The 19566-nt window shown below is 51.5% G+C and overlaps 1 long non-coding RNA gene across 1 annotated transcript in view; it reads left to right on the plus strand.

The window, feature by feature from the left end:
• The window catches only part of LOC109548321 (uncharacterized), a 124373-nt gene extending 107745 nt beyond the window's left edge, over window positions 1-16628 (plus strand). The window contains exon 6 of the long non-coding RNA XR_012327136.1: window positions 634-16628. This is a non-coding gene — a long non-coding RNA (uncharacterized lncRNA). The remainder of the gene's footprint in view (window positions 1-633) is intronic.
• The last annotated feature ends 2938 nt before the right edge of the window (window positions 16629-19566 follow it).

Below are 19566 nucleotides of genomic sequence, written 5' to 3' on the forward strand. Positions count from 1 at the left end.
CCCAGCTGCGCCCAGGGCCCCGCCACCAGGGAGCACCCCTCCTCTGAGCGCCAGGCCGGCAGCGGACTGGGCTGGGAAAGGGGGACCAGACGGGAGTCCTGAGGCCAGGCCCCTTCCAAGCGCTCCCAGAGCCGGATCCTGGGGAGGGGACCGTGGCGGGCTCCCTGGTGGCACTGACTTGGGGCTGGGTCTTGCCTGAATGGGTCCCTCCATGAAATGAGCTCCTAGGCCGGGTGGCCCGGGCCCCTGGGGGAAGAGGCAGCGTCCCCAAATCCCTCTCTGTCCCCTCCTGTCCCTCCCATGCCTCCGGCACTCCCTCAGAGCACCCTTCTGAAGCAGGCAGGGGAGGGGTGGACCCTGGCATCACACACCCCTCCCCCAACTCCAGCCACAAAGACTAAGAAAGTGTTAGAGAGAAAAGACGAAAATGAGCTTATTTGCCAGAAGGTTAAGGCAAAATCTTCATCCAGTGTACATGAGAAGCATATTTTAAGACGGCAGCTACAAAAATTCTACGATGAGTATTCCTTGTCATACTCCGATTGATTAGAAACCAATGTGATGACCACGGCACTGACTGCTCGCATGTAGAAGGGATGCTCTGTACTTTCTTACACATCACTCTCTCTACAGGGGTTGCCTTGGCTCTTCCAGGTAAGAGTGGAAATGATTCCAGGTATGAAGGTTTCCAGGCAGCTCTCTGAGCCCACAAGCAGGACAGGGAGGTCCCTGACATGGGAGCCCACCTGTGCTCAGACGTCCAAGGTGGGTGCGGACTGGCTGGGCCACCACCCTCGGGCCTGTGGGAGGAGAGGGTCCTGAGTCGGCCTGTCACGATGAGGCAGGAGCCACATCCACGACCTGACTGGGGGCAGGTGAGAAGGTGGGGTTTACAAGGGCCAGCTGACACCCTGGTCCGCTTGGCCGCTCTCTAGGGACTGCAGCCCGTGCGAGTGGATGGACAGGAGAAGAGAGCCGTGCGTGCTTAGAAATGCGCTTACGTCTTCCCGTTTCCTTTATAACTGGCTTTCTGGATGAAATCCACCCGCACTGTGGAGGAGAAGCACGGAGGGGGCTCGGGGCCCCTCCCCAAAGGAGGAGACCCAGGTGTGCTTATTCCCCCCGGGATGACACAGGCAGAAGGAGTGGCAGAAGTCCTGCCGACACCAAGAGGCCAGGGTGGGGCTGTCCTTCCCTCCCGCTGCCCCGGCGGAGACACCGTCAGAACGGTGCTCGCCCGTGCGTGCGCTGTGTCTTCACAGGGCGGAGACCCCTTCCCCACCTAGAGGCACGTGGGACCTCGCAGACCCTCCGACAGGCGCCCAGACCTGGCAGTGCTCTGCAGGTCCCAGCGCAGGAGCTGCCCCGGCACCTGCACACAGCGGGCCATACATTCAGCCACAAGCTACCACTCACCCCGGGACACGTCCCCTCTTTAGGGACAGCGACAGCGGGGCAGCAGCTGGGCTGTCTCGCCACAGTGCTTGTTGGCCTGGGACGCGTCCTCTGTCCCAGAATCCCTGAGGCCCCTCCCGTGCGGGGGCCCCTTCTGCACCCTCAGCCGCCCCAGACGGGTCGGGGCCCCAGTCGCCCCAGGCAGACCAACCAGACCAAACAAAGGCCACAGGGGCTCTGAGCTTAAACTGTCCTTGGAGCCAGAGCCAAGGACCTACTCAGGACCTGCTAGAACGCAGGGCTTGAACAGGACCCAGAGACTCCTGGTACCACAGACAAAACTCCAGGGAACAGTCCAAAGTCACCTGTCACACAAGAACCAAGAAACGCCACAAACCGAGGGAGGAAGGATGACCGACAGAGGCCGACACAGAGCAGAGGCCGACGTGGGGAGCAGCTGAGGAGAGATTAAAGTTGTCACCCTGAAAGCGCTTCCTGGGCAATTTCAAATCCTTCTGAAACTGATGAAAGGTAGAAATGGAAATTCTAGAAACAAAGAAAGAGAAGTTCTCAGTGGAAATTAGGAAGCCGAAAAGTGCAAGCAGCAAAAAGGTAAACCCCCCCCCGAGTGGGCAGAGCAGCACGGAGGCGACAGAGGGTAGAGGAGCCGCCGGACTTCGTGACGGATCAATAGTATTTGCCCATCTGCTCAGAGGAGCGAAAACAAATAGAAGAAACGCAGAGAGTCTCGGGAACCAGAGAACACAGCAAAAGGTCCAACATCCATACTATCCGGGCCCCGGAAGGAGAGGAGGAGAGCGGGGCTGGGAGAGTTGCAAAGCAATAACGGTGCAAACTTCCCAAATGTGAAAAGTGAAAGACATAAACCTACATTTTCAAAAAGCCGGGAAAACCTGAAATCGGAGGAATGCGTGGAAACCAATGCCGGGACAGATCACGTTATCAGTTTATATCACGTTAAACTGCTGAAAACAAAAAGCAAAGAAAAGAGTCCTAAAAGCCGCCAGAGGGAAAAACCAACTGGCACGAGAGCAGATTTCTGATCCGAAGTCCTGGAGACCGAGGGGAGCTGCACAGGCTCCTGTAATTGCTGAGAGAAAAGAGCGGAGACTACAACTTCTGTTATCTGCCAAAATGTCTTTCAGGAATGAAGGGGGATGGGAAGAAAACTCAGAGCACGTGTTGCTAGCAAACCAGTCCCTCGAGAGTGGACACTGAAAGTTCCCCAAGCGGAAGGGAAACGGTATTAAGAAATACTCAGAGCTTTAGAAGGAGGGGGTGAACCTCAGAATGGGTCAAAATGGAGGTAAATGGAGTAGATAATTCTTCTTGTGATTTACCTAAATCATACTTAATGATCGAGGCAAATTTTATCAAACCATCTGACAGGTTGAAGTAACACCTATGAGAACTGCATTGAAAGAGTGAGTGAGTCAAGGGGCCTGGGTGGAAGTGTGGCTTCCCCACTTCCCTGGAATTGGTACATTGTTGCCTCTGGCTGTGGCTGAGACAGCTTACCCGTGCAGATCGTGAGACTTGACGGGCACCCCCGAGAAAGACGTACAAGACAAAATCCTAAAAGTCACTCTGAAGAAATCAAGAGGAATTGATAAATTAGGCTTAGTCAAAATTAAGAACTTTTTTCTCTGTCAGAGACCCTGTGAAAAGCAATAAAAGACAGGATAACAATTTGGGGAAAATATTTGCCGCAAATGTTAGTATCTCGAATAGATGAAGAATTCTCAAAGCTCAACAGTAAAAACATAACTAATCAGATTAGACAACTGGTAGAAGATATGAAAACACCGATTCAGGGAAGACAAATTTGCACATGACAAGATGTCCCACATCACTAGCTATTGTGGAAATCAAACCACAGTGAGGTTCCCTATGAACGCGTTAGAATGGCTAGAACACACACCTGTGAGGACGTGGGGAGGCTGGCCCCTCACGCATCGCTGGTGGGAAAGTCCAGCGGCGCAGCCCCTCTGGAAACAGTGTAGCGGCTTCTTATGGAACTAAGCTTTCAACTGCCAGGCCGCCCAGCAAAGCCGCTCTTGGAGAAATGAAAACTTTTATCCACAAAAAATCTGTACCTGAATGTTTATAGCAACTTTACCTGCAATAGCTGAAAACAGGAACATCCCAGATGTCCTTCAATGGGTGAATGATTAAACGCACCATGATCCGTCTATACTGTGGAATTCCACTCAGCCGTGGAGGAGAATGAGCCACTGGTACGTAGAGTAGCTTGGATGGGTCCCCAGGGAATTGTGCTGAGTGAAAAAGGCGAATCCCAGCAGATTACACACTGTGTGATTCTATTCCTAAAACGTTCCCGAAATGGCAAACGTATGGAGATAGAAATATGTTAGTGATGGCATTGGGCCAGGGTAGGGGCAGGCGGAGTGTGGGGCGCGTATACAGATTACATGGTGACGGGAGGCAGTGTCCCTTCAGTGAGGGAACGTCTGCGTCTGCACGGTACTGGTGTCGGCATCCTGGTCCTGACACAGTATCTCAGTTTTGCAAGCGGTCACCTTTGGAAGAAACAGAGCCAAGTGTCCATGGGAACTTCCTGTATTATTTTCACAACTGCACATGAATCTACAATTATGCAAAATATTTAAGAAAAAGGATAGACCCAAATTTAATCCCAACTTAATAAAATTAATGGACCCAAAGGTTCGAACGCCATTAAGCATCTGGCTAGTATTTGCATCTTCTGTTAAAATCTGAATGCTTGAATTAATTTCTAAGCTGGTCGTATATAGCAACACATTAAGACTTGTTTGCTGTTTAGAAAACTACATTTTGTTTATAGATTTTTATATTAGTAACTCATCCACTTGGGCAACATGCCACATGAAAATTACACCTACAAGACAGCACTTAGAACAAGGATGGAAACAGTTAAATGTATCAAACTGTGCGTGGTCAGGGTGGTCAGTAGAATAAATATTGGGGTCTGAATTTCTTTTTTACAAGAGAAACACTTTAAATAAAAGAGGAAATTTAATTCGATTTGGAAAATATGTATCTCTTCAGTAAGATCCGTGCTGTTTAAAGCAAGAGTAAGGTTTCACTGGAAGGATTTTTTTCCTGCTTTGGCCCCATGACATTCAGTTGAAAGCATGACACACAGTATGTGGCAGTCTCGGAATCCAATGTGCTGTTTCTTTAAGCAACATACGTACGGGAGAAGGATTTGGCTAGTTGACAGTGAACCGAGGTAACAGTCAGTATAGTTTTGTTTATAGATGGAAACAGAAAACTTAAAGTGATCATTCGGTTGATGGAGTTTAATCAGTGTCTGAGGCTCACGTTTAGCTCTGGTCACTCCTTCAACCTCATTGGTCAACAGTGGCTGTACCTGGGGTCACACCATCCTCAGGCCCAGGGGTGGGCAGACAGGGGCTCACCCTCAAGTGCCCAGTGTTTCCAAGCTCATGTCAGCAATTTGTGTCACACACACACACACACACACACACACACACACACACAGTCGTGTCTCGGCCGACTTTCCTCTTCCAGCCAGCTCCACCACCAAACATTTGAAGACCGTGGCTACCGTAATTGAAAAGAACAGACTGGATGTATCAACTCAATGGGTTTTTATTCTAAACTGAGCAGTTAGCATATTACTCCAACCTCTTGTAGGTAAAAAGAAGCTATTTTTATATATAACGGTTACTGTTATAACTGTTGCATAACTGTTACTATTGACTCTTATTCGTAAGGTCTTTGCCCAGGAGGACTCAAAGGCTCAAGGAGAACGATCTATAGCAAGTTACATGCAAATCCAGCTGGCGAGTCTCACTGATTAACCAGGACCTCACCAAGGAAGCTTCCTCAACTTAGCAGCCAAGATTTAAAAAGAAAAAACATGTATACATAGCACAAATTCTTGCAGCATAGAATAAATATTATTTTAAAAATAATTTAGAATTTACCCCTTTAGCTCCATTCCCAAATGCATTAACTTTGAACCAAAATCATTAAACCTTCCAAAGTGATACGTAAACTAAAGATAACAGGAATTGGGCTGATTTGTAATCATACGCATCTGGGGATTTTCCCTGAGTCTTTAGTATACACTGACTTGGAAAGAAAGGAGAAGGGCCACCCAAAGAAGGATTTTCACGTTTAGACCCAACTTGCCTATTGGCTTTTCTATCCAGCATTCGTTCTTAATATTTTATCTTTAAGGTAAAGAATAGTTTTGACTACTTCGGGCCCCTCTATGAGTTTTTGTCCCTGCACCCTCTCCTGACCCACTATTTCGTGTTATCATAAGAGGTGAAATGAGTGGAGCGATTGATGAAGTGTCTGGACATCCTCCTTCTGTCCATGACTGCATCTCAGCGCTCAACACCTGCTCAGGAGAAGCCAAGGGACAGAGACGGAGGGCTTGGCCGGGGTCACTGGCTGCTCTCAGTGTCTGGAAAGCAGCATGGGTCCCGAGACCATCTTCTGATATCCGCCACTGAGCCCACAATTATTTTACATGGAAAACGTTTACGTGGCGCCCTGGCTTTGGGGTCTGGGAGCACACACAAGGGGCCTGTCCCCACCACCAGGTGTCTGCAGCATAGGTGACATGACGGCCCAGCAAGGACGCATCCCACACCCTGGGTCTTGAAGACGATGGAAAAATGGTCAAAACTCCCATAAGTTGCAAGGAATGCTACTTTTCCTTTTAATCTTCCCACCCATTCTTCAAAGGGAGGTGGGTGATGACCTGACCAGAAAGGATGCCGAAACCTCAGGGGTCCCCAGGCCCAGGCAGGCAGAAGGCGCCAGTGACGGAGGTTGGAGTGACACCCCGGGAAGGTCAGGGCCTCCGGGGCCGGGAGCTCACGCCGCTCTGAAAACTCTTTCAGTGACGTTTCGTAACAGTGTAGAGTCCAAGCAAATCGTGACTCCGAACAAGATTTCATATGTGGCCCTCACACGACCAAATCTCGATCCCTGTTTTAAGCAAAAACAGAGCAGAGAACAGTTTCACTGCCTTCGTTCACTCTCCCCACGAAGCAGCCCTGTATCATCACCGGCACTTTTACGTTTAATCCGAACAAAGTCTGAGAATGAAATACCGCCGTCCCCCTTCTACTGATGCAGAAACCAAGGCTCACAGGTAGGCGCGTGGCCTCGGTCCTACAGCGAGGAAGAAGGAGCTCACCCAGCGCAGCCTCCACGTTCTGGGCTCCGTGCTCTGCCTCAGCTCCACAGAGCCCCGGCACAGGGCTCGGCGGCTCGCAGGCACTGACCTGCTGCTTTTAAGGGGGGCAGTCTCAGAGGGGGACTGGGTCCTTGGGGTCCTGAACCAGAACCGGATGGCCCGGAGCTCCCACCCCAAGCCTGGCTGCCTGGAGGCCAGGCACGTATTTATCCCTCAGCATCTCATGCACAGGTGAGGGCCTTGGTCCAGGGCAGCCCGTGGACCCGCTGCCACCTGGCCATGACCTCTGCGGCCTTTGAAGAGCTGTGGGTACGGCCTGGGCTGCTCCTGGGGCGCCAACCAGAATCAGCTTTGGTCCATGCTTTTCTACCTCAACACTGAGTGCTGGAGTCCAGGGGACCCAGGATGGGCTCTGAGCTCTGCTCTTTACTTGCTGTGCGACTTTGGACAGTTTAGTCAAATACTTAAAATCTCGATGCTCTCAGGTAAAGTGGGCCTAGTTATATTTCCGACTTCCTTGGGTTGTCGTAAGGGTGAAATGAGATAATGCTTACGTTACTGGACCCAGGGCAGGGACAACCCCGTGCGGGTATAACCCAGAGCAGGTACGTAGCTCAAATAGGGTTTTCTGTAAACTTGATTCATAATAACAAGCATCAATAGAATTGATTTTATTTCACAGCCCATTCGGATCAAAGTCAGTCTAATTTAAGACCTATCTGCATCTACTCTGTTTCATAAGTAAAAGAAAATAAACCTGAATTGTATTAAGCATCTTACGGGAAAATGGTATCAGACATAAAAATGAATGCAGCTAGTTCTTGTTTTCACTCCACAAATCTTAGTTTGCACACTCAGGCCTCAGCGGTCTCTATTCCGACAGTGTTTGCTCCTTGACAGGTACGCCCATCACCCCAGCCCCTACCTCTGCTGCCATGTGGGCTTCTCCCTGTGTGTCCGTCTGTGTCCAAATGTCCCGCTTCTTATAAAGACACCAGGCATATTGGATTAGATCCTGCATGACCCAGAAAGACCTCATCGTAACTTGATTACGTCTGCAAAGACCCTGTTTCCACCAAGGTCCCAGCCACAGTTTCAGCGTTAGGATGGGCACACATCTTCCTGGGGTCACAGCTCGACCCACAAGCAGCAGACGCCCGACCCTCTTGGCCTCTAGAAGCTGTCGTTTCCCCTGAAGTGCGCCTTGTTAGGTGTTGAGACAGCCATGCCTGCTTGCTCCTTTTATTATTAATGTCGCATGGCCTGCCTTCTCCCACCTTTTAAGTTTCACGTGCCCGGGTCGCTGTATTTGGAGTGAACTCGTTACTGTTAGTCTGGGGGCTTACAGTGATGAAGGTTACCCATCACTCCTCACACGTCTGGCTGGGGGCCGGGGCGTTGCTCCGTGGGCTCCACACAGAATAGGGCACGTGGTCATCAACATGAGAGCGGCCCGGAGGCGCACCGGCCACTTCTCTGCACGGTGCCCGGCTGACGCACGCGCGTCCGAACAGCAACAAGGTTGGATGGTCTCATCCCTGCCCTGTGGGCTGCAGGGCAGCTGTGCTCTGCTCCCCACGTCGTCTCCGTCCTGGGGTCCGGGCTGAAGGGGCAGCCTCTCCCGACACCTGCACGCCACCCTCCAGGCCTGGATGTTGCAGCGAGCTGACGTCTCACCTCCTGCCCCGCACCTGGACGTGTGTATCCAGTTCCTCGGGATAACTCCAGGGCTGTTGGCCCTCTGTGCTCTCCAGGCCTGGTCGGTGTGCCGAGCAGCCCTCCTCTGCGATCGGGAGCTTGGCGGGTTCTCTGAGAATCCTCTGTAGGCCTCTCTCCCCTGCTGTTTGCTGGATGTGAACAGACACGGCTCTGTTTCGGTGAGTGGCTGGATCCCCCTGCAGCAGCACGGGCAGGCGGTGGACCGTCTCCTGGCTTCCTGCTGAGGCTCCACCGGCCCGGCAGGCGGCTTTCCACCCAGGAGACAGGACCCCGGACCAGCTGCCTCCTCACACAGCCTGTACCTGCTCTGGGGAAGCCACTGGCAGCCTCGCCCCAGAACATTCTGGGGGCGTGAGGAGAATTTCTTGTAGATGGCATATTGTTGGATTCTCTCTGTATCCTTTCTCGCCAATTCTGTCTTTTGTTGGGACCCTCAGAACCCCTAAGGGCTGTCATCCATGTGTAGGGCTCGGTGTGCCATTGCATCTGTTTCTCGTTCCTTGGTTTGCCTTTTCTTGCCTTTCTGTGGGTCACAAGAACACTTATAGGACTCCACTTTGATTTATTTATACTGCTCTTGAGTGTGTGTTAATTGCTGTAGTTATCACTGTACACGTAACAGATCGCGCCCACTGGCATCGATCTTTCAGCACCAAGGTGAAGTGTAGGCTTCCACGTGGGTCCCATCCACTGGCCTCCGCACTTTCACCCAACAGTTGTCTTCAGTATCACCTCCACACAGCCACTCAGCACCATATCACATGGAGGTTAGCAGACACGATTTAGGATCCCTGTGCTTACTCATTCCGGTGCTTTCTTCCCTTTCTGGTGTTACGAGCAGCCCGGTCCTGCCGCACTGTTTAGAGAACGTTCTTTACCTCTTCTTCAAGGGCTGGTTTGCTAACAGTCGTTTCCCTATGTTAGAGAAAACCTAAGTTGTTTCCCCTTCATTCCTGAAGGCTGTTTTCACTGGACATTGAATTCACGGTTCACATTTATTTTTTTCCGGTACTAAAAAAGGTTGTGTCAGTTCCTCTGACCCCCACGGTTCTGGACAAGAAGTCCGCTGTCATTGGAAATGTTGATACTTTGTAGACACTGTTCCCTCCTCTGCCGGCATCCACATTGTTTCATTCCTCTACTCTTCAGCAGTTTAACGTGATCTGTCCCGGCATTGGTTTCCACGCATTCCTCCGATTTCAGGTTTTCCCGGCTTTTTGAAAATGTAGGTTTATGTCTTTCACTATTCACATTTGGGAAGTTTGCACCGTTATTGCTTTGCAACTCTCCCAGCCCCGCTCTCCTCCTCTCCTTCCGGGGCCCGGATAGTATGGATGTTGGACCTTTTGCTGTGTTCTCTGGTTCCCGAGACTCTCTGCGTTTCTTCTATTTGTTTTCGCTCCTCTGAGCAGATGGGCAAATACTATTGATCCGTCACGAAGTCCGGCGGCTCCTCTACCCTCTGTCGCCTCCGTGCTGCTCTCTGCCCACTCGGGGTAGTTTTAGCTTTTTGCTGCTTGCACTTTTCGGCTTCCTAATTTCCACTGAGAACTTCTCTTTCTTCGTTTCTAGAATTTCCATTTCTACCTTTCATCAGTTTCAGAAGGATTTGAAATTGCCCAGGAAGCGCTTTCAGGGTGACAACTTTAATCTCTCCTCAGCTGCTCCCCACGTCGGCCTCTGCTCTGTGTCGGCCTCTGTCGGTCATCCTTCCTCCCTCGGTTTGTGGCGTTTCTTGGTTCTTGTGTGACAGGTGACTTTGGACTGTTCCCTGGAGTTTTGTCTGTGGTACCAGGAGTCTCTGGGTCCTGTTCAAGCCCTGCGTTCTAGCAGGTCCTGAGTAGGTCCTTGGCTCTGGCTCCAAGGACAGTTTAAGCTCAGAGCCCCTGTGGCCTTTGTTTGGTCTGGTTGGTCTGCCTGGGGCGACTGGGGCCCCGACCCGTCTGGGGCGGCTGAGGGTGCAGAAGGGGCCCCCGCACGGGAGGGGCCTAGGGACAGGGCCCTGGTGGGGAAGGAAGCCAGCTCCCTGCTCAGTCCTGTGGCCCCTCCCAGCCCCACAGGCAGGATGGGATGTGGAAGACCAAACGCCCTTTTGGCCAACTGGAAACACAGAGACGGACGGGGAGAAAGTGGTGTGTCCTCTGTTGGTGTTTGCCCGCCCTGGAGGACACGTTTCCAAAATGGTTTTCCGTCGTTTGGCCACCCCCTTCCAGGTTCTTGGCCGGGAGAAACCAGCCTTTACTGGAATTCCTTTTGTGCTGGTGGTGGTCCTGGACTGGAGGCCTCAGAAGCACCCTTTCTCAGAGGCTTGGGAGGCAGCGAGGGGGCCCAGGGGACTCCTGCCGTGTTGCCCTCGGGTCCTGAGCTTCTGGGCCGAATTCCTTCTTCCTTTCACCTCTCAGAGTCCTCATAGGCTTGTTTTTTGTGTAATGGCTTGTTTTTACCGGTGGGAGGGAGGGTCTGGTAGGAACAGGGCTTCTCTCCCTCTCTCTCTCTCTCTGCCTCAGAACCACTGACATCCCTGGGGCCGTTTTGTCCTGTTTTGCTCTGACAACCAACTATCCTGACATCCTTTGAGATGCCCTTCGCTCAGGTAACCGGGCAACAGCGCTCGAGTCTGGGAGGTGCGTGGCTGTGTTGGGGTCAGGTGGGGAGCCGTTCATCCTGAGGTCTTTCTGGGGGGAGCAGACGCTTCCTGTCTGCCAAGTGCTGGCTGCGGGGAGATCTCGTTAACGGAGGGAAATGAAGCCCTGACCACACACAGCTCACGAAGGGCTCATGCAAACCAAGAGTGTGACCCGATGCAGCCGGCAAAAAGTGAGTCGGGAAGAAAATAAGTAGGAAGGGGCTTTGGGCTTGGGCATCTCCTGAGGGCTGGAGATGACGCCGTGTGGCTGAGTTGCGTAAAAGGAAAATGCATGTTCTGCCCTCTGGTACTAGGCCTGTGCCACTGAGCACAGCGGCTCCAAGCCCTTTGGGACTTAGGAAGAGAGAGACATTTACACAGGACCGTCTGGTAAGGACACACTACGCGCTTGGGACCAAGTGAAATAACCAAGCACAGGGAGCTCAGGCGCTGTGTCCCTCCGGCCGCCACTTGTCACTGGTCCTCCCCGGGCTGAGGCTGTTCCTCTACAGGGAGCCTCTTGGTGGGGCAGAAGAGGAGGAAAGCTAAGTGAAGGGTAGACACCCACACGGCGATGGACAGATGCCCGTCGGCTTGTCGAGGGCTCGCTCACCTCTCCCAGCTTTCAGCAGCGTTGCCTGTTGAAGTCCTCAGGGATGTCCCCAGTGGTCTGGGCTTAGACACCGCACAGGACACGAGGACACAGGAGAGAGTGCTGGGGCCTCCATGAACTGGACCATATACTTATGCTCTAAAATGACAGGCCTACACTATCTAAAAACTTGCCTTATTGCACCTATAGCCAGTGCTTGGAAGTCACTCAGAACTCCTGCAGCGATTTGCATGATTAACTTCGCAGTATCTGTGACGCACATTTGCTGTGATTGTTTGATTTCAAAGCTGGGAAAGGAGCGGCCTCAGGAGGATTCAACGCTGCCTCTGTTCTTCAGGTGGCCTTTCCTGAAAGTGAGAATGACTGATTTCATGTCATGCAGGGTACAAGTTACCAGAGAGTAAAGGAAATGCTACTGTGAGCATAAATGTCATTAAGCATAGTGGCCATAGTGTGTTTATTGCCTGCAGGCCACTTTACATACATCTCTAATTCTCATAATTACTGTGCAAAAATAGTCATTTTTATGCTTAGTAAACAAATTCGGAAACAAGGTTTTGGGGAGAGTCAGTTACCTGCACAACAGCTAACAAGTGTTCAGACCGCAGCTCCAACCCGTGCATTTCTGACTCACTCCCGCTGTCCACACCCCAGCCGGCCCCTCCTTCCCTTCCTTCTTCTCTCCCCTCCTTCTCTCCCCTCCTTTCCAGCAAATCAACCAATCAATCAGCGAAAATCTACTGAATTGCTGATGTGATCCAAACACCACGTCAGACTCTTGGGATAAAAAACGACGACTACAGTCTCACTTTATCTCTCAATGAATTCTCACTCTAGTAGAGGACACACATGAAGGATAATAATTTCATTAAAATATCCACGTTAAAAAAAGGATAAAGTAGGGTGGTGGCTCAAAGAGGATCCCAGGTGGACAAGGAGAGGCGTGAGGAGGGTCCAGGGAGACCAGCTGCGGAGGGGAAGGCGCCAGCCTCACAGGAAGAAGGGGAGCGAGAGGCGGCGAGTGGGCGGGGGCAGTGGCGCGGCGCACGGCGGGTGGGAGCGAGCCTGGCCCACGTGGAACGGGCTGGGGTGCCCCGCCCCGTCCCCGCCTGTGACCAGAGGCATCTTCCTCCTCGTGCTTCAGTTTCCTCATCTGTCCAGAGGGGACTGTGAACAGCGGCGCCCGCCTCACAGGCCGACACAAAGATAAGCGAGTATCCGTAACTCCCTTGGAAGGGGCACATGGTACTTCGCGCAGAGAGCTTGGATTGAAAGGGTCTCGGCGGTCTGCAGAGGCTTTGTGGGCCGGGCACGGGCACAAGCACTCAGACTTGGACCTGGAAGAAAGGGGAGCCACGGAAGGGCTTATCCAGCGGGCTCAAGGCTCAGCCCTGCGTTTCGAAGACGGCAGGCCCGGGCGCTGGGAGTGGGTGTGGGCTGCCGGCCTTCCCAGTGCCCACCCGGAGGCTGCGCCCATCGTTACTTAGTTGAGAGTCTCCTCTTTTTGTAAATGCCCAAGTTTCCCCAAAATGGCCAGTTTAAAGGACGGCAGCCGTTTGGATGTGTGACTTAAACGCCACTTCGCGTACCCGTGTGGTTTCATGCCTCTCAACATCTGGAAAGGAAAGCTTGCCCGAAGACATGTTCGCCCTATTACAAACCTCCCCGGGCTTCAGAGTGTAGCAGAGAATTCAATCACATCCACGCTGAGACAGTGTAAGAACCTCTCTTTCATAGTGATGCATTTCAATGGAAAAATATATTCGTAAAGGAAAAGTTTGCTTCTTAAGCAAGTTACACTCGGCTTAGTTTTTAAAGTCAATTCTCAAACGAGTGTCCTGGTTCTTCTGAGTCTGTAAGCCCGAGTTGCTCTATGTCTTTCTTTTAACAGGGACCACTTTCAGAAAAAGTTTGGTATTACCTACAAAAAATGTCTCCCCTTTGCATATACACCCCACAGAAATGCATCCACACGGCAGCGAGAGATTTGTTCAAGGATATTCGTAGCACCGGCGTTTGTAGCAGCTCCTGGTTGGAAATAGCTCAGAAGTCCATTACAGCAAAATGGATATGTGCTTTGTGGGATCTGCACGCAGTGAGGTCTAAAAAAGCACTGAAATAGAATGAACAATAGCTACATTCAGGAGCGGGGTGAATCACAAACTGCATGTTGAAATAAGGAAGGCAGACACACACCAGAGAATATATACAGTACGATTCTATTTATATAAAGTAACAAACCAGGCAAACAAACTGGTGTTATAAATGTGGATTGCGGTTCCTTTTCGCGAGAAGGAGGTCGTCGTGATGGGGCAAATCACAGCGGGGGTTTCGGGCTTCTTGCTCTGCTCGGGGTCTGGATCCAGGCAGTGGTCACGTGGCTTTTCACTCTGTCCTCCCCGCTGACTCTGTCTCTCCCTGCGTCTCCCTCCGTCTTCATCCCCATCCCCACCCCGGTCCCATCTCCATCTCCATACCTTATCTACATCTGTATCTTTATCTGTATCTGTATCCATATCTGTGTTGTCACTCTTCTGTGCTTTATTTCAACGTTTTTTAAAGATAACATTCTAGTGATTTTATGCACATTTTTTAAGATTGTGAAAATGAAACCTGTATACACAGTGTTAGAAGATTAGAAAAAAGTCATAATTACTGAGCTCAAAGAATATTTTAACTTGATAGTTCAACATAAATTGTCAGCTCTCGAATGGCTGTAATGTACTGTAATTATACAGGAACTTTAGAATTGTCATAGTTCAGCATTCGACTCCATCTCCTTTCTTTCTTAGGCAACATTCTTTGAATAGAAAACAAATTCCGTAAACTGCTGGTGACTTATTACATTTTAAGTAAATGAACTAAAAAATATGAAAACATCCATCGCTCAGAGCTGAGACATATGAACTCTTTCCGTGTATGCAGGTCTGAAGTGTTAATATAGAGATCTCCGGTGTATACAGTGGTACATGGACGTCTATGATGTGTACACTGTGGTGACAGTGTTGTGACAGTATGTGTCGTGTTGCTCAGGTCACAATTACATCAAAGTTGCCCGCCCATCACAAGTTTTGGGCTAGTCTTTTTTTTTTTTTTTTTGCGGTATGCGGGCCTCTCACTGTTGTGGTCTCTCCTGTTGCGGAGCACAGGCTCCGGACATGCAGGCTTAGTGGCCATGGCTCACGGGCCCAGCCGCTCCGCGGCATGTGGGATCTTCCCAGACCGGGGCACGAACCCGTGTCCCCTGCATCGGCAGGCGGACTCTCAACCACTGCGCCACCAGGGAAGCCCAGGCTAGTCTTATACTGTTTGTAGTCTAAGCCAAATTAATCACATCTAGAAAGGATGAGAGGACTTGAATTTTGTGTGATCAGTTTTACACACACACACACACACACACACACACACACACACAGAGGAAAACCATCTCCAAATAAATGTACACGTGATTTAAACACAAGCGTTTGTCCAGGCATGAAAAGATTTAGGCTGTGGCATAGATAAAAAACCCATAAAGTTTCTATCCAATCCATGTTTTAAAATACAGGCTTCACTATAAAGAGCGTTTGTCTCCTAGACGGATTTGGTTCGCTCGAGGGTTCTCAGAGTGCCACATCTGGACCACTTTTGGTGTTCCTGATCTTTTTTAGAGCCATTTTGAGAGGTGGAGAATAGTAGCTCACTGAGTGATTAGTTTTGTGCTTTTATTTTTTAAACATGTATTATGGAAATTTTTAAGCATACACTGAAGTAGAGAAAACAGTATAATGAACTCGATTTTCCCAGCATGCAGCTTCAACGATTTTCAATATGTTGCCCATTTTATTTCCTGTGTGCCCCCTCCTCTTCGCCTGCCCGGGTTGCTGTCCCAGACCTCAGGAACGCCACCCTTCAGCTCCGGCATACGAGGCACCCTGTGCTCGCGGCTGCTTCTACCTCATCTCCTGAGTAATCCACTACGTGTTCTGTGAATATGCTCCAACACGAACAACTTCAGACCTGTATGCATTTGTAGGAAAATACAAATCAGGAACTTTAGAAACCTCCCAAAATATTGAGTCTCAAAATTTTTTTTCACATTAATAGAAAGTGTTTCTGGATTCTTGCTCGGTAACTTGGTTGCTAAGTCCAGCATATGCCCTTTGTAATGGTCTTCACACAGAGCTGATAGATTTAAAAAACTGACTTTTTTTCTAGGCTAAAAGTGAATGATGCGCATTTCACAGCATGGAAATAACAAATTACCCGTGGCTCCCTTTGGCAATATCCAGTGTTCACTCTTTATTATGTTTCCCTTCAGTTTTTTTTGTGAATGCATTTTACATAGTTAAGATCAGACTTCGTGTTCTATTATTTTTCAAAACTTGGATAATACCCAAGTTCTCCCTTTTAAAGGAAAAATGTGAGCCACCCACGGTATGCAGAGCCCCCACGCCGGGGCCCTAACCCTAATTACTTAAAAAACTAATTTGAGAGTAATTTACTTTAGAAACTAAATTTTTACCCTATGAATGTATCTTTCAAGTCAAAATTTCACTACGACAAAGAAGTTTTTATAACAGCGAGCATATGTTTTTAGACTCTAATCAGAAGTGAACTTCACTGAAGGGTGCCGGGCTCAGCAAAGCGCGCTTTGGAGACACTGGACGAGCCGCCGGGTAACTCATCACAGATGATTAAAGTTTATCTCCACCTTGAACCTGACCTTCTTCTCCTCAAGTAAACTCTTAGCCAGGCAGAAAACACGGCAAAGTGCCCTGTCCCGGGGCTGGGGGTCCGTGGAGGACCACGCCAGGAGGCGATGCCTCGCTGGGTCGTGGAGGGGCGGGGCTGCCGGTCGGGAAAGGCCGGTGGTGGGCCAGGCTGGCCGAGGTCAGCGCCTGGGACGGGCGCCATCAGCCAGCCCGCGCGCGGGGCGAGGTGGGGCTGGGCACCCGCTGGCAGGCGAGGCGTCCTGCACTTTCCTCCGAGCCGACGCAGCGGCTGACTAGCTTCGCGAGAGCGTGGTGGCCCCCGGCAGGGGTGGTGAGGGCGCTCCCCCCAGAGCCCCGCCCCGCCCGGCCCGGCCTGGGGTGGGGGGGGGCGGCCGGGGGGGTCGGTTGGAGTCACACCCGCCCCGGGGTGCCCACAGCGCTCCGCGGAGGCGCAGCAGCAGGGCCGGGCCGGGCGGGGCGGGGCCCGCGCGCCTCCTTCCCAGCCGCTGCCCCGAGCGGGGGGCGGAGCCGCGTGAGCTCGCGAGAACTCAGGCTTGCGAAGCTCTGGGCCCCAAGGCGAGAGCCCGCCGCAGCGTGGGGCTGGGGCTGCGGTTGGGGCTGCGGCGGGCAGGGCGCTCCTCCCCGGTGGGTGGGTCACTGGTCCCTCCGGCTCAAGCACACGGCCGCTGTAGTGGGGGAAGCAACGCGCGGGCCTGAAGAGCGAGCAACTGGCTTCGCACAACGCCTCCCGCGTCGCGGGCGCCCCTGGGCCCTTGCTGTCGGGGGCCGCCGTCTGGCACGTGCTGGAGCCGGGCTGCACCGCTCCTGGGGACAGAAGCCCTAGTTTGAACGAGCGGCGCATGCTTCACCATTTTCAAGGTTGTTTGCGTCCGAAGACTTTGAAAGGACCCTCTGTTGGGTCACGGGGGTGACTCGGTGTAAACGCCGTGTGGGGCTCAGCAGTGTGGCCGCATCTTCCTGGGCCGTCCTCCTGATGGCGTCAAAGCAGAGCCGGGAACAGCGTGGCCGTTGGGAACGGGCCTGCCTCTGGCCCCGGGTGGCCCGGCGGGAGGACACCGGCAGTCCCGGGGCGGGGGTCTTGTTGGTTCCGCGTGCCGGTCAGCAGAGCTCCCGTCCGTCCGCAGGCCTCGGGGTGGGGGGGCGGCTCCCACCCCACCGCCCACCCCAGCTCTGTGGGCCCGTCCTGGGATGATGGCCGTCCCCACAGCGAGGTTGTAAAGGGGCACAGTCACCGTGGAAAACAGTGTGGGGCGCCTCAGATGTTACAAACAGGCCTCCCACGCCGTCCAGCAGCTCCGCGCCTAGGCACATGCGCAAAGGAGGCGAACCCTCTCCCTCAGAAAGTGTGTCTGCCGCACCCCGTGTTCCCAACAACCTGTGTGGAAATACCTGTGTCCACTGGCGGATGAATGGGCACAGAAGGGACGGTATATATATCATGGTATATAGATATATCATGGAGTATTCTCAGCCATGAAAAGGATGATGGACACAGAAGGGACGGTATATATATATCATGGCGTATTCTCAGCCATGTAAAGGATGATGGGCACAGAAGGGGTGGTATATATATTTCATGGAATATTTTCAGCCATGTAAAGGAAGGAAACCTTGTCATCTGCGATAGCATAGAAGAACCTTGAGAACATTATGCTCAGTGAAATAAGTCAGAGAAAGACAAATACCTACGATCTCACTTATATGTGGAATCTAAACAAAACAAAAAAAACACCAAACTCATAGAAAAAGAGATCAGACTTGTGGTCACCAGAGGTAAGGGGTGGAAGGAGGGGGGTTGGATGAAGGTGGTCAAAAGGCACAAACTTCCAGTTACCAGGTAAAAAAGTTCTAGGGAAGTGACGTCCCACATGATAGACAGAATTAACACTGCTCTGTGTTATATGTGAAAGTCGGAAAGAGGGTAGCTCCCAAGAGTCCTCATCACAAGGAGAAAGTATTTTTCCTCTTTTCTTCTTTCTTTTTTATTGTATCTATATGAGGCGAGGGATGTTAGCTAACCCTGCTGTGATCATTTCACAACGTGTGTGAATCAAACCCTCAGGCTGAACGCCTCAAGCGTATGCTGAACGTATACAGTAATGCACGTCAGTTATTTCTCAATGAAACAGAAAAAGGGCTGCTGTGTTGTAAAGCTCTGCAGCCACACGTGGTGCTAACGTGGCAGGGATGCTGGAGCCAAGGGAGGGGCCGAGGCACTCCCCACCCCACCCCCCCACCCCCCACCCCCGTTTCCACCTCCCACTGAGAGGCGTGAGGAAAAGGAGCGCATGGGCCCCAGTGTAGCCAAGTGCAGATTCCCATGGGACCGGGACCAGGGAGCCTCTGCGGATGTGGATCTGCAGTCAGACGTCCCTCTGCAAAGACGTGTCCCGAGAACAGTCATGTCACGTGTGCAAACGCACTGACCCCTCATCAGCCCATCACCTTGTTCTTGCTTCTTGTCAGCGGAGAGATTCACTGAGATGTGTAATTCAGTATCAGACGCAAAGATAAGGTATAAGGACAAGCCCACCAGCTTTTGGGCTCTGCAAACTAAGGAAGATCATTTCCAAATAGCAATCTTGCCACTATTTATACTGAAAAAAAGCGCATTCTAAAGAATGAAGGCAGCTATGCGCTGGATAATCTTTCCGTTAGGTAAACAGTGTATTAAATTTAGGGTGAAAATATCAGGAAGGACATGCAGTCTGCTTCTGTAGAAAACGAAGGTAGAACACAGCTTCTTTTTAACGAGCTGCAGACACAAATTCGGCTGTTACGATATTGCACTTTGATGGTGCTGTTGCTTTATAGGGTTATGAGTTGATCCATGTCACATGTGACTCCGTGTAGAAAGTGACCTGTGCAGACAGGCTTCCAAGGGGCCGGATGAAGCTCCGTGCAGGGTCCTGCCATCCGCATTCTGTGCAGAGCTCACTCTGAAGGCGATCAATGGAATGCAGGACAGCCTCCGAGCCTAGATGCCTGGTGAGAACCGTGCTGGTTGAAAGTTTAGGAAGTTACTGAAGGGTTTCCTCAGAATTAGAATGTGGACAGGAGGAGGGGATAAGGTGAAGAGGAGAGATTTACCTCTGAGGTTGTGTTCTGCACTCCTTGGTGTCACTGTGTTCCCAGGCGCTGCCTCAAAGCAGCTTTAACACGGTCCCACACCAGCCTGTTACTCTCAGGGCACCTTTCAAAGTGAGAGTCACAAAGGAGATGTCCCACCTGCGTTCGGTTCACAGAGATTGCAGCCAGTTGGCCAGTTGGATTCCGTAACTAACAATTTCCTGGA

The sequence above is a fragment of the Tursiops truncatus genome, chromosome 17, assembly GCF_011762595.2.
Source record: "Tursiops truncatus isolate mTurTru1 chromosome 17, mTurTru1.mat.Y, whole genome shotgun sequence".
Classification (NCBI taxonomy): Eukaryota; Metazoa; Chordata; class Mammalia; order Artiodactyla; family Delphinidae; genus Tursiops; species Tursiops truncatus.